This window comes from Lissotriton vulgaris, chromosome 10 (genome assembly GCF_964263255.1).
Source record: "Lissotriton vulgaris chromosome 10, aLisVul1.2, whole genome shotgun sequence".
Taxonomy (NCBI): domain Eukaryota; kingdom Metazoa; phylum Chordata; class Amphibia; order Caudata; family Salamandridae; genus Lissotriton; species Lissotriton vulgaris.
In genome coordinates, this window is record NC_141698.1 from 181,324,910 (window position 1) to 181,338,237 (window position 13,328).

The 13,328-nt window shown below is 46.4% G+C and overlaps 1 protein-coding gene across 5 annotated transcripts in view; it reads right to left on the reverse strand.

The window, feature by feature from the left end:
• The window catches only part of RAI1 (retinoic acid induced 1), a 633,938-nt gene that overhangs the window by 199,377 nt on the left and 421,233 nt on the right, over positions 1-13,328 (reverse strand). For all 5 annotated transcript variants that reach the window (XM_086940847.1, XM_086940845.1, XM_086940846.1 and 2 more), the window contains one exon: positions 4,326-4,413. The gene's annotated coding sequence lies outside the window, so the exon portion shown is untranslated. The remainder of the gene's footprint in view (positions 1-4,325; positions 4,414-13,328) is intronic.

The following is a 13,328-nucleotide window of genomic DNA, read 5'->3' on the forward strand; positions in this document are numbered from 1 at the left end:
CACCACACCTCTTGCACTGTATTTGCCGCTTTTGAAAACCCTTGTGAGCTGGGACATGTGTTCAGAAGGCAAGAAAATAAAATGCATTTTTTCCTACGAATAATTTCCGTCACCTGCTATTCATTACCGGTTGCTTCCTAATCCCTGTCTGAGATGCATGTGTTCGTATGGGCAGCCTCATGAAATAAGCCATATGTTATGCAATCAAAAGACACACAATTGATGGACGGAATGCAGAACAAATCAAAACATTCCCCCCCCAGTCAAGAGATCTGGGTTAAATCCGTCATTCTGTTGCTCACCATGCCACCCCAGTTTAGACCCGGCCATATGCAAATCAGTCTTGACCTTGTGTCTCATGGGAACAGTCCAGCCCGAACTGCCAAGCCAGGTCCTCCCTGGACCGGAAACAAGCATCCTTGTACCGGTTTCGGGTTTTCACCGTTCTTAAGCCAGGATAGCTTGATTCCTGTGGCACTGGAATCAAGCTACCCTGGCTGATGAGGGCTGAAAGCCCGAAACCGGTCCTAGGATGCTTGTTTCCAGTCCAGGGAGGACCTTGGCAGTTCAGGCTGGACTGTTCCCATGGGGCACAGGGTCAAGACTGATTTGCATATGGCTGGGTTCAAACTGGAATGGCATGGTGAGCAAAAAAACGATGGATTTAGGCCCAGATCTCTGTACTGGGGTGAATGTATGACATTGTTCTGCATTCTGTCCGTCAACTGTTGTTTTTGCGTATGTTATGCAATCAGCATTTTTATTGTGCATGTTCTACCGCGGGTTGCTTGGAGACTTTCTATATGATTCCGGGGTCAACACTGTAGTCCAAAGTCTGATTCATATAGTGTTGTATGTACCAGGTATTGAGTTCTGGTCATATTCTACATATTGGTGGTTGTGCCATATTCATTGTACTGTGGTCGTACGAATCTGGGGTTCAAGGGTTAAGGTTGGAGCACTTTGCTATTAGTTTTTAGGATGTTCAAGGTCAATATACATGAATATTGCCAGGCAAAGTAAAGTGTGTATAGGTGTGTACATAACTACGAAGCTGGTAGTTTGATGGTAGTGACAATGTGGCTCTACGGCCAGAGAATGTGTGTCCAGACCTAGTATGGTTAAATCAAACCTCTGTCTCCCAGGACACCATGTTTGCAGTCCTCGGCTTTTCTGTTACAAATCATTGTTATGTGGTGTTTTAGTCCAACTGTTGAGTGAAACCAAATTAGAACTACAGCTCCCTGAATACATTGTGTTGTTAACCCCTTCGATGCTCATGACGGAACGGTTCCGTCATGAGCGTCGGTTGGCCTGTGCTCATGACGGAACCGTTCCGTCATGAGCCCGTTGGCTCATTAGAAGCTTCAGCACAGTGCGAGAATTTGCGCTGCGCTGAGGTGTTAAATGAGAACTAACACCCTGGAAACCGAGTTTTCCTATTGACACAGAACAGTATTCCAATCCAAAATCTTGGTCTGCGATGAAAAACTATTTTATTTTAGTAGTTTTATTCTAAATTTCCATAGAGTAAGCCAATACTGGTACCAGCAGCAACGTTTTGTGAAAGGAGCAGCCAGCAACAGAAAGATTCTGTACATTTGTCAGTCAGATTACTCCACATCGACAAGAATCATGATTCCAGTCCATGGCTACAAATGCCGAAACCCAATACGTTATCAAACTTATAAGTCCAGCACTGAAAGCATGGTACCTTCCTGATATAAATTGATTTGACAACCCTGTCAGAGTAGTGAGAGGTAACCATCTATTTGGTGTCATGGAGAAAGCTGTGGTCCATGCTGCTCTAAGGGGTGCTCTGAGTTTGGGGAGGTGGCAGCGTGGCCCAGGTCTCATCTTGCATCATCTTCCAAACCCTTTTATGAATCTCAGGAAAAGTTGCTCTTGCCTTCGTTGGATGGACAGGAATTCTCTTCTGTCAATGGCAGATCCTCTCTCGAACGGCACAATCAGAATTAAAATCAACCCACATGCACTGCTGCAGTATTAGAACTCCTCCATTTACAATGGAGGCTCTTGATTTTTAGGAAAAATCTGACTTTTAAAGGCATGTTTTGACTTTCTCCTTCATGCGCGGTGACATACGTTGACCTACAATGGGGAAAACCAGCTGAGCAGAGAACTTAAAAATAGGCAACCCAGCTCCCTCAAATCACAGCTGAGATGCATATCTACCACAGATTGGCCCTACAATGAGGACAGGTCGCGCTCCACGATTAACCAGCATGCACTTAGGCAGAATTGAAAACAAACGTTTTCTGTGATCTCTGCCCAAACTAGTATTCTCATATAATCTGTCCTCAGGATTTCTCATTAAAATGTCAATCTCAAAACTTGTTTTCTTGTTAAAATTGCTCCACAACTGAGTTGATGTCCCGATGGTGGCCTCTCCAGTTCTGAGTATTCTCCTGTATGAAGAGTGTTTCCTGGTGCATTGTGAGTTTCGAGAAAATGATCACTAAGAATTTGATGTATACTTGAAACTAAAAGAAAGACTTGGAATAGATTGGAGGAAAGTGCATGGCATGTAATCTACAGGACGTGGTGTATACAAAACTCTACGTAAGGCTGATCAGGGCGGTTGACGAACCTGTAGTGGACCACGCTCGCTAGGTAACAATCCAGTGCAGACCTGCCGACGAAAACAAACAACAACAACAAATCACAGTGTGAGAATGGGGCCTTATGCCGTGAAGTGCCTAAGAGGCATATCGCCTCATGACCCAATAAACCCCATCTCCAAAACAAGCAGAAAAGATTTTGGAGGGTCATGTTGATGCCCCGGGGTGTTTCCAAACCTCTCAACCAATATCAGTTGATCAAAACCTCGAAAGATGAGCTGGAAATTCCCCCTTTGCAGTAGTGTCCAGCTCGTTTTTCCTACCACCGGGCCATATCGGCTCCTCACCTGGAAACCGTGTGAAAGCAGCAGATATTGTGTGACACCACGCGAGTTTGCAAGTCTGCCGGTGCCTGACATCACATCCCTCAAACTGAGAAAGCTTGACGCAACGCTCTATACTGTAATACTACTTGTTTATAGAGTAAATGCTAAAAGTTCCGAGAGTAGTATTGATGAATAGGTGTTGAATAAGTGTTCATCTGTGCATTAACAGAAGTGGCCACCAGTTATTGAAGCCACCGTCTGTATCACACTGTAGTGTATGCACTACCTTGTAATGCTGTGGTTCTTGTACAACACCATAAGGATACTGCTCTACAGTGCTTGAACAGCACAACTGCATGACTACTGTGGAGACTCTGCAACTCTCCATTAGGCATAATATTGTAAAGCTGCTCACAATGCAGTGCTCGCACAGCACTCTCTTCAAGCTTCCACTGAAGCACCACAACAAACCAAAAATCACGCATCAGTTTGCGTACAGCACAGTGTATAGATACTGCAGCATTATACGGAGCGCTTTGTTACAACTGCAATACACAAGTAGTACCTCACATATACAAGGAACCCTCTCCCTAGTTAAGATGTGTGTGCTCATCATCATGCATACTGCGGTATTTGTGCAGCACTCCTTTACCAGTAGTGTGGTGTTAGGACAGCACCCATTATTTCATTAAAACTGCAGAACTGAGGCAGCAGCTATCATTTGCAATGTAATACACACGCAGCATTCCTTCATTCATACTGCAAAGTGTGTACACTCACCATCACGTACAATTCTCAAGCAGTACCTGTACAACCTCTTCATTATCCATACTGGAGCATGTGCACAGCACTAATGCAGCGCTCTCCATTTACGCTGCACTACTTTAGTTGTACAAGAGCCCTGATTTACAAATTTACACTACAGTAATTATACATTTACATTTTAAGCATACTGTGCCATGTTCTGCAGTCCCCATATATACACTGCAGTACTTTACATCCTCATTCAGTGTGTGACTTTCCCAGACCTGAGAAAGAATACATTAGTAAGGCCAGGTGAGTCTGGTGCTGCAAACCCTCCATAGTTAATTTAGAGCATGCTACCGTTCTCCACACAGCACACATCTTCCATCAGTGTAGCCTCACGGTGCTGTGGGTACGCACCGAAAAATGCATACCCTCTTTTCACAAATGCATTTGTTCACAGAGTACCCCTTCTTTATCGGGGCGCCTGTTAGTGACTCCATCCTGTGCACAAAAATAGAATGTCGTGGACATCTACTCTGTAAGTGACAGCATGATCTGCCCTTCTTTTTCCGTGGGTGCCCCAGACAACGCTCCTGCTATCACTGTGCCCTGAGTCTCAGCATCTCCCACCCTTAACAAGTGGATACAGAGTACCTGCTCATCACCTCACCTGAGAGCGTGGTTCAGGGAAGATGCGTGGCTCGCATCCAGGATTTTCCTGCTCGGTTCAGATCTGGCCAGCCGTGGTATCCTCCCATCTGCAACATAAAAAATATTTTATTACTCTGTGGTACATTCCTAAAGGTTTGGCATACATAATGGACTTCACTGTGCTGTAGAAAAGTGTAGTGAAGCAGGATGTTTTTATAATGCAGTGTTCCCTTAAGTGCAGTATTTGGTAGCTCACTGTTCATAGTGGATTATCTGTAAGGCGCAAATCTCTTCTTCACGGTGAGGTGCGTCTGAGGGATGGATGGCACAATACCATATATGGAAATAGCACCTGACAAAAATATTTTTTTATATATTGTTTAAAATGTCCTCCACTACTATTTTTTGCAACGGGGTAATATTTTTGTCGATGATATTTAGGACACAATATTTATGTTACACAATGGTCTGACAATGATATTTTGCTACCACACTACAGTACTTACAAAGAGCCAATCAATCCCACTGCAGTACTCGGGGACCATCGTCCCTACTACAGTACTTCAGGAATCTCTTCTTTAGTATTATAGGCATCTCTTATTCCAGTTACAGCACTAGAGAGCACATTTTTAGAGTGCAGTGAGGCACCTCACGTTAACACTAGTACAGCATGGTTTAGTCACTCTGCCACATTTGTATACTTCTCTCATCTGCACTGTTGTTGTAAGCCATCTTTCACTTTCATTGCAATACTTGTAAGGCACTTCTCTTTCACAACACTGCACCTGGGGGAAGCCGCTCCCGCACAAATCAGTCCTCTTAACCCAATGTATTGCACTGCTGTACCTGTGGAGCCCTTCTTCCTGAAAATGCCACACTTGCAGAGTAATTCTCTTTCACAATGCACTCATTTTGGGGTACCTCTCTTTCACAACACTGTAAGTGTAGTGGGCCTACAGACATTCGCTTGCCTCTCTGGCAATATGGCGGAAGCGTAGCCCAAATAGCCAGGATCGGCTGGCTTCTTGTCCAAGATGGCCTCTTTTCTGGGACTAAGATGGGGTAGTCTCTTAACAAATAATGCATTCAACTATGGAAACTGAAGATGCTGATTTGCTGGGTAGCGCATAATAACCGGCGTGCAGCTTAGACTGGGTGAGCTCATTGAAGAGTCATAAAATGTGCTACTAAGTTACCCCAACATTCCTTCGGTAGATAGTCTTTCTCACTCCTCCAACGGCACCTTCAAAAATCCTATCCATTTTGTATTATTACTAGGCTAATGTGCTTTAAAATTCACCACTTGACATAGATTTCCCTAGAACCGGACTACCTGGGAAAATCGGGCAGAACCTGCAAGGTGCCTTGTAATCGCAGTGAAAGTACCTGATACCACCATTAGTACACAGTCGGGGTCGGGCACCTGTGAATCAGACTGCAAGGCACACTCCCCACTGCACAGTTTGGTAACAGTCATTGGCATTGTACTTGCCAAGCATCCCCCCAATGCCTTTGCTTTACTTGGTATTTTTATTAACACCATGGTACATGTGCATAACCTCTTTTTCGCACACTGATCGTTGTACGACACCACTTTGTGCTACTTAATTATTATCTTAACTTCATTGGATAATGATCATGCCTCTGAACCTTCGCCCACTGCTCCTTTCACAGTTCAGTCTATTCTTTGAGACCAAATTTCCTATAATGTCCAGAGCTCATGTTTTCTTAGTGGATTATGAGTATCTGATGCAGCCCTTATATATTATCTGCAATCTAGACTATACAGTACGGGTCACCGTTACTTTGAAAATTCCCTTATTCTGCCCCCTCAATGGGCTATATTTTGGAGCTGTGGTCCAGAAGGAAAGAAAAGCTTTAACATTTGCAGGAGTCTTCACACGAGAGCAACTACTAGCATGGCAGTAGAGCGGTTTGCAATAGTGCATGCAAGGAAAGTGCCTCCCACTGGATTGTATTATAGCACTTGTATAGCTCTTACTGTGCGAGTTGCCGAAGAGCTAATCCATATGGATAGCACACTTCATACGCCGTGTGGAACATAGATGGAAGTTTCCTGCCTTTGCTGTGCGCCTACGTGAGAAGTGTTCCCTGAGGTGCGGTTATCATGTAATGGGACGAAGCACTTGGTGGTGTGATGGGTGAGGAAGCGGTAGCTGCACTCTGCTCTTTCACAAGCAGCAGCACATCTGCCCACAAAGCAGTTCCAGTCCATAGCAAGTACTAATGAGGCTGTGTAAGACCGAAAACACATTTTTTTTTGTTGCTTTTAGCCATTGTTTTTTTAACTATTAGGGCCCTACAAAATCTACGACAAAACAAGCATTGACAAAGCTAAAAGACTGGCAGACTATTTTACACTGGGTCATTATAACCAACTGCATAATTGGCGCGCAGTGGACTCCTAACTCACCTAGCCTTGGGTGACACTGCACCAGCCGTACTACTGAGTTACTGCTAGCACCAGTCTCAGATCTTATACCTGGGCACCTGAGTGTACTACGTCAACGATTGGGGCACCTGAAGAACGCTCCATTTTGCACAGAAGCATTTCCGCCCTCCCTCGTAGTCCGGCGCGTGCACGCCAGGCCCGGCCGAGTCTCGTGCCGCCAGTCCCGGTGCGCGGTCTCCTTGAGAGGAGAAGACAGCTCCGTAATGAAGCGCGAGGCTCCGGCGCGCGCGTGAGTGACACCGGACAGCGCCAGCTGCGCCCCCGCCGCCTGTCACAGCCCCCCTTCCCCCGGTTTCCTCCACTCTCCCTTCGTGGCACGTTTGTTTGAACACAAAACTCTTTCTAGCGTTACAAAGAGACGCTTCTTGAACACCGCGTCCAGAGCTGTCGAAGGTGTTTTCATGACGAAGCTCTTCGTGAGAATGGTCTCTGAAATACCGAGCAGCACCCGCCTTTGGTATGCGACGCAGTAACCGGGCTCTGTGGTTGCATATGCAATATAGGTTTGTGCACTGTGGCACACACTCGCTTCTCTGGCAGAGGCTTCTCCTCTGACATCTGCACTGCAGGGCCATTAACCAAGGTTTTAGCGCATGACCGGAAGCGGAAGTAACTGGAGTGCAATGGGCTCTTCATACCTCCAAGCCCCAGTGTGTGGGTCCATGTTGCACTAATTGTAGGGAAGTCAAAGTAATCACGCTGGAGAAGAGTTAAAGATGGACGAGGTTTATTAAGATGCTCTCGTCTTAAGTTACAAGCTTGTAATGAATACAACAGTTCTCAGCACCTTACACCCCACATTCCAGATATTCAAATAACAACACAGTATCCCAATGCACGAGCTTGTCACGAGCTATCAGACACCTGAGCGCTCGTGACAGCTCACATGAACATATGTACATACCCAACACTAATGGTAGCGACGGCCTGGCTGGGCCAGTCTTCGTGCTGGCATCGCTGGCTTTGTGTGGAATTGACTCACCTGACCACAGCTGTTACTTCAGCCTAGCTAGAGGGCCGGTTCTAGGATTTGCGGGGCCCTGTGCCAAAAGGGAATGTGCGAGGCCCCTCTAATTTAGATAAGTGACCCCTTGCAAGGAGACCAATCAGGGTCACCGCCGGACGCCCATTATCCAACATTTTAGCACCCCCACAGTTTTAACTTTTAGCCCTAAGCTATCCTCACACCTTCAGCAGGATAGGTGTGAGAATTGCTTGTGGGCTAAAAATTAAAACTGTGGAGGTGCTAAAATGATGGACAGTGGGCTTCCCGCAGTGTCCCTAAATGGGTCTCCTTGCAATTGGGACAAGGGGAAGCATCTTCCTCCCCTAGGCCTCCAGACACCATTCCTGAGAGGCCCAGGGAGGGCCCCTCCCACAGATCCTAATTGCAAGGAGACACTTTTCTTTCAGTTGCATTGACAGGGAAACAACAGGACACGCGATCGGTGCAGGGCCCCATGCTGGTGGGCTGAGTGTGAGGCCCTAGGCAGCTGCCCACACTGCCCATGCCTAGCGACGGCCCTTGCTGGAGCCCTGGCACACCAATCAAGGTCCTGTAATCGCACGCTCAAGCTTCGACACCACCATGCCACCCCACCAACCATCATGTTTGTTCAGGCCTGATGCCTCTCCTGCCAGACCACGTACCATGATGTTACCGTTATCCTGTGGGCACTCGAGTTACCAGGCTCCAGGACCTGGCCACATCCTTTGCCACGGCTCCCTTAACCGACCTCACCCACTTATTTTAAGCCTTGTTCTGAATCAGACCTCACTCTCCCATCTCATAAACCAGGTGCCCGGGCACCACGGCTGCAACACCAGACTTCAAACTGCTATATTAAAGATGGAACCCTGAGACCAACGCCATGAGACCACGGTATGCTGCTTTAATCATGGTGTGTAGTCTTTTCAGCATCATTTTCATTTTTGCATTAAAACAGAGATTGGTAGCAAAATATTTCACGCATGGCCTATGTATAGAGTACTATCAGGTGCTATTTCTCAAACTGAGGTTTCACACTGAAAGTTGTAGCGGTGCTTGAACAGCATTAATCATGACCAAAGGGTTTCATTTGAACCAGCAGCACTAGTGAGGAGGATTGACCGATCCTTCCCCAAGGGATGGTGACCTAAGAATCTTTTCCCAGCCAACCTCCCCCCCGAGGAAGCCTGACTGGGCCTAGCACTATGAATGCTGACCAAAAAGTTGTTAAAAATCCACAGATTCTGCAAATAGTCCATGCTATGACTACCCCAAAGGATAGCGACCAAGGAGGCTTTTTCCTCACCCCACTGTTCTCATGAGGAGTCCTGGCTGGGCCTACCCCATGGAATGCAACCAAAGGTCCCAGGACGCCTGGCTGCTCCTACCGCATGGGTTGGTGATCAAGGAAGCTCTTCCAAAACCTACAGCGCCTACAGGGTTGACTGTCCTGACCAGAGAGTAAAAATGCAGGCAGGGCCTGCAGCATTAGCAGATTATCCACTGCAAGCCATGCAATCACCACTCCTGTTCCATCTAATGAAGAGAGAACCGGGAGGGGCGAGTGTGGGAGGAGTATGGAAAGCGATTTCAGCCGAGAAGCCCACAGGAAACACTGTGGCGGGGGCTAACCTATTTTACAGGACGCCAAGCATCCTCGCCGTCAAAAACCTGCGCTTGATGTTAGATGATGAATTATTTCTCTGCTTTTGAAACCCAAGGACACATTTTCCTGCAGGTTAAATATTAAAGAGGGTTTTTCGCGTGAGCTCTCAACACACATTTCTCTTTATTATTACTGCCAATCATCCCATAGCCAACCTCCCTGATGCCCCTCGCCATAATCTCGTTTCAGTCTTTTGTTTTTCGGAAATGGCGGGCGGTGGTTGAATTTGGGGAACACAATCTTCCACAGGGGTGGTTAAGGAGTTATTCTGGCTAGGAGAGATAAATAGCTTAGGGCTGCTGCTGTTTTATAGCCCCAGCCCATAGGCATTTCATCTGAAAGCGAGATTGCAGCATGCATGCCCTAACCGTAGCAGAAAGCCGCCAAGACACACGCAGCCAATCACAAAAATGAATTTGCAGTTCTCACGACGCGCCGAGAAGACCATCCCATCCACCCGTGGGCACCTTTTTATGGTCTGGCTTGACAGCGCAGCCGTCGTCAGACAATTGTGATGATCACTAGGAAAGGAGCTTTGGTGGTTCCGCCAACACGTTGGGAGCCAGGAGTACATGTTTTTTACTGGGCAGAAGTTGTGTGCTTCCACAAAAGTGTGCTTGTCCTCCACACAGCTGTAACCATTTTGTTAATTCAGCTGCCTGAGCTTGAACTTTCAAGGGCGCACACATGACATTATAATGCTATTTTAGTATCTTAGGTAACTAGATAATGTATGGTGTCACCTGACCTTTTAACCTACACCAATATTATTCTATAGTTCTTTGCTTCCACATAAATACATATCTATTCCCATGCCATCTACTTGTGATGGTCCACATTATCATACAGCCAGACCTTTGGCATTGCCACTACTTGTTAAGGCCTTGTGATCATTTGAAGGATGTGTTATGCCACATAACACACATAAGGTGACAGCTAATGCCTGGAGGACTCAGCTTGAAGTGCCCAGGGTTGGCCCTCTGCTCCCACAATGATGCACTGTGGGGTCAGGGGCTAGCAGCAGCCATGAAACTGATACTGGACAGTAGTCAGCCTCCCAAGCAAGTACATGTATCTGAAAAACTGTGCAATCTAGTATTCAGAGAAAATATCTGTAACAAATTCGCTTTGCCTCTAGTTTCAGTAGAAAGTAATGGCATAAAATCAAGAGGACTCTTTATTAGGTTTATCCTAGAGACATCATTATGTCTCACCCAGCTCGTGTTTTAAAAATTCATAATAGAATACATACACCTATACATTCAAGGTCTTTCTATCACTCCTCTTCGTCTACTGGTCTTTGGAACTGTCACTCACAGTTTGCTTCCACCTACAACTGCATACAGCATGTGGCATAGGTCAGCCCACTTTATCTACTGGCTGTCTTTTTCACAGTAAGATAAGCCATTCTGCCAAAATATATTTGCGCAGCAGTCTGAAAAGGAGTGTCCTTCAATGCCAGTTGTCGTGAGTGCTGGGGCTGCTGGGCCACTGAGTTAACTTGCCAATTTTTGTTTGCATATTGTAAGCTTGCAAAAAAATTAATTTAGAACACTCTTCCCAAAGCCAAAGTGACTGTTTTGTCACTATTTGTTATGTTGTGTTTGTAAAGCGCATTTTCACCCGTAAAGGTATCCTGACAAGCGCAAGCCTAAATGAGCGCGCACTTAGGACCCGGCCCCCGCCCCTACCTCGTCTTGAGTTCCTGGCGGGCTGTCAGCCCAATGGGGTGGCCGGCGGCTTAAGTCCTTCCGGAGTATCCGGTGACGCGTTTCCGGTGGGGCAGAGGGCGGGGACAGGGGACCTATTTAGGTCCCTGGGGCAGTGACCTCAGTCTCCTCGCCCTCTATTACACCGGACCGGTTGCTGGTCGCGGAAGCGTCCTCCCCCACTTCCCGCCTTTTTCTAGTTTATCTGCAATAATACAACTGCCTGCTTCTTTATGCAAAAACCAGCTTCTTAAAAGCAATAATACCTAATGTTTTTTTTCTATTTAGATATAACCCTGCCTGGGGGGTCTGAGGGCCAGACAATGTTGAACTCACCATGGAATACAACTCAGCAATGTCACTTAAGGCTTGAGGTAATAGGTGTAACCCCTGTAACAGTAATAACCTGCTTAGAATATATAACATCATTCTAAGTGCTGTAAGTAATAGATGTTACTATTATTCCCAAATTTCTGCTCCTCAATTTACAGACATTTGGGAGGATGGACAGCGGAGTCTGGCTTGCCAGGATTCAAAATGTGTCTGTGTGATTATCACTTTGTTCAGTTCAGTGAGCTATCCCCATACACTGCGCTTTCTCAAACCTGCCTACTCACATGGTGACACCATGTGTCACACAATATGCAGTCACTTCACACGGTCGCCCACTGATGAGCCGATATCACATGGTGGCAGGGATCGCAAGTTGGAAACCTCTGCACTGAGAAGGTTTCTAGATCATATTTGGAGGGCTCTCAGCAGCCGATGTCCATTAAACAATGTGAAACACCCCAGGACATCAGCTGCAATTTCTCCGCAAGCATTTTTTTTTTAAGGAGCATGGCGGTTGGTTAGAGAAGGTTGCAAAAGTGCCTCTAAGGCAGTTCTTGGTATGAAGTCCACCACCACCACCAAGGCCTGCCTCACCCCTTTCACACAAGGGATTTTATTTAAGTGTTTTTTAATTGGCAGGTCTGCTTGCTACCACTGTCCCTATTGGCTAAGAAGGCAGCAAAATAACCACAAAACATTGGCAAAGCCAGTAGGCCTGGCTTGTATTTTAAGTCTAAATTGAAATATTTAAAGAGCCAGGAGGTGTGAGAAAAATGAGAGAATGGCATGGGGTTGATGGGGGTGCTAACAATTACACTGAGGTACATTAAGGGCTGATTACAAAGTCATTAACGGGACCCGATGGAGATCAAGGGGGATGGACGAGCTGCTGTTTGCATGACCTTAAATCGGGCAGCTCCCTGCTGCATCCCGGGGCTATGCCCAGCTCACGCATGCCCAAGGCTGGCCTCCACAATGAATCTGTGAGATAAGGAAGTGAATGTATCAGGATTCAGTGTATTTGTGGGACAAAAAATAGTCTCTAGGGCATTGGAATGCAAGCACTCCAAAGGAGGAGAAATGTTTTCAGCAAACAACTAATAGCATGTGGTGATTAGGAAGTACTCCTCTCGGCGGAGGCAGAGCCCACTCCGTATCTGTTAAATAATTTGAAACAACGGGTCAAAGACACCAATGCACTGTCAAGAATAAGCAACGCATGCAGGGCCGTAGCGGGCACCGGTCATTTCCCCGGTGGGCCGGAGAGGTGGGGGGCAGTTTTGCAGCAGTGCTGCAATATCGGCCCCCTGTAACAAAAGTGGGAGCTTCTTGCTAACGCCCAACACCACCACCCCGCTCCCTGGGCCAGTCGAGCAACAAATTGCCAGGGCTGGTTGCTGTTCCTAGTCCGGCCCAGCATGCAAAAGTAGAGGGCTCCGAAACCACTGTTTACGTTCTGTAGTTTCAGCCCTTTGCGTTTCCCTACTGTACGGCACCAAATAGAAGAAAACTGAAAGCTTAAGCATAGGCCAAAGGTTTAATCATGTAACGTCATCAGGATCAAATGATGTAATTTCCTTTATCCCTGGAATCTTGATGAACTGGATGGACTCCATTAAGCTAACTGCAAAGTAATATTATTTTTGTATACAAGAGCTTCAAACATCACCGAGTACAATAAAAATGCAGTCATAATATGTTGTTGTTAGTAACCTAATCAGAGTTACCCGTTTTATTGACCTCGGGAGGATGAAGGCCCGTGCTGGCCCACTGGGATTCAAATTGATGATCAGCAGGTTACACGCAGATTTCTGCGGCAGATAAACTAACCTACAGAGAGAGATCACACACAA